The following is a 2,443-nucleotide window of genomic DNA, read 5'->3' as shown; positions in this document are numbered from 1 at the left end:
TTGTCGTCTGGAAATGCACGGAGATCATGAGAGGTCGGTCTTGGAGAATAACGACATTGTAAGACTTTTCTGACGTATATATTCTACGTTCTTCGTTTCACATAAGAACAAATTATTGCCTAGAATTAATCAAACAACCAGAATGTTCACCGAATAAGTATCACCTTTTCTTGACGCGCTAGTCGATGGTCATCGACCGAGAAATAGTTTTGACAAATAAACAGAATATGGTAGCGAGATAGTTGTGATTGCGTGATTGTTTCTAGTACAATAAAAACCGCGCCAATTCACAAACTTAAATCCAACTGTGATATCTAATGTTATTATTCTTACAACAGACCTCTACTTCCTGTTTACTATTGCAGACACTACACGTTTTATCGCCCTCGTAATCATTTGCGATAAATCGTTAATACGTCACTGTAAAATCTCGCTGGCTGCATAAATGTTCTGAGATCATCTTGTCAATGTGTATATCACTCATTATATATTCATTTCCAAAGGCAAATCACGTGATTTTCACCCCCTAGCTTTGCCGTAAATACGCCTTCCCGGTACTAGATTTCGTGCGTTACAGCTCCGATCATATATACACCGAGAAGCGCCCAGTGAAGCTGGTGATTTACGGTTAAGAAACCACTTCCCCCTCCAGGCGGTCCACACAAAACGACTTATTGCTATTGACTTTTCCATGACATCTTAGACTTACGCGTAATTGGCCCGAGAAGCGTTTCAAATTAGAGCTTTATCGTGTGGCGTTTGGTGTCCGCCGGATTTTTAACCATCGTCACTAGTTCGTATTGTGTGGCTCCACGTGAGCACCGTTGATTTTCTAATTTGACTAACGGGTTGCAGCCAGACGTTAGACACTATACTGCTACTCTAGTATATCCCGCGTTGTCGGCTAGAACTTTGCGCCTGAAAGAATCGCTGCAACATATATTCAAACTTCAAACAACCGGACAATGGCCAATATAGGAGTGTTATTGAAGATCATAACTACGTCCGTAGCTGTCATCCTATTGTAAGTACACCAATTATAATTTTAACACATGATAGATTTCTTCTGACCATTTTTCCCCCTCGAAATTACATTCGGGAATAAAATAAACCGGTCATAAATTAATTGGAATGAGTTATGTGTGATTTTGCGCCTGGAATATCGACTGTCCTAAATCGTTTATTTCTTGCTATAATTACTTACTAGTTTATTTGTTCGAATGATGTCTGTCGCTGGATAGATATATAATGTAATTTTGTATTATATTGCGTTAGAAAACCACAATGTCACATAGTTCTCGATGCTGCATGCAGCAAATTAGCTTTTCGTCGTAATGGTGTGTCATCATACATGACTCTTCGATCACTATAGATAAATATTATCTTCGTTCCGCCACGTTTGAATGAGTCGGCGGATACACACTACGTATTGATCATTAACAAATGCGACTCTCCCCCCAAAAAATATGACAACGCATCGCTGAAAGGAGCAAGGTCGTGGTAGGTCGAGGGTGTATTTTCACAGCAAATGAGGGTAGCATGCACTCACATGAAAATGGAGCGACTGTATATTGTAGCCTGCAATATACAAGGCTTCTACTTCCGACACATACAGCGCGTAAAGTTCGAAGATCTATGCGAACTGCGGCGCTCCTTGAGACCGCTCAACTGCGCAGCGCTTGGGTAGTATTAGAAACTCTCTTTTTACTATCACCGTTCTGTGAACTCGTATTTCACCCGATTTCCACGGTCGGCGCCACTTGACACGACGACTGTGTTCGGATCGTCGACTCATCAGTCTGATTAGCGGTGAGCACAAATGAGATATTCTACGTTACACTGCACTGTGTGCGAGACGTGATCATGGGGGGGGGGTATCGGACATGGAAAGGATCGCAGATATTCAGTGATTGATAACAAATATGAAAAACAATTTTACTGGAAAACCAATACGAACTCCGCTTACTTTTTTTAAGTGTACTGGCAGTTCTTATTCATTAGACAAGCATACCTACAATGAAACTGCTCAAATTTAATTTCTTTTAATTTAGGTATCCCGCTTAAATTCAGTTTATGTAGTTAAATTTCGCATTATGCCGGCCACAAACCCTACGACTTGATCGGGTACGACTTGGATAGTACAGTTGGATCCTATGGTGTGCGTAAGTTCATGACTGAGTAATTTTAGTCACCGACTGGATCTTACACAATATCTAAATGTTGAATCTTTACGACTCGTCGCCGTCACAGGGACATAAGATACAGTGCAATCTTACTTAAAATCTTACCTGACTTTCGAAACCATCAAAACATAAAATTCATTATCGCAAATTGCGTCCACGATCGTTATATATATGCGTTCGTTGTTACATATAATTTGCCTCAGACGTGTGCCCTTGGGCCATAATTAGTCTTAGTGCCATAATAATTATTGTCTGTTTAA

The sequence above is a fragment of the Saccoglossus kowalevskii genome, chromosome 14 (assembly GCF_978046115.1).
Source record: "Saccoglossus kowalevskii chromosome 14, keSacKowa6.1, whole genome shotgun sequence".
NCBI lineage: Eukaryota > Metazoa > Hemichordata > Enteropneusta > Harrimaniidae > Saccoglossus > Saccoglossus kowalevskii.
The sequence above is the reverse complement of the archived record's forward strand: the minus strand, read 5'-3'. Positions refer to the sequence as shown.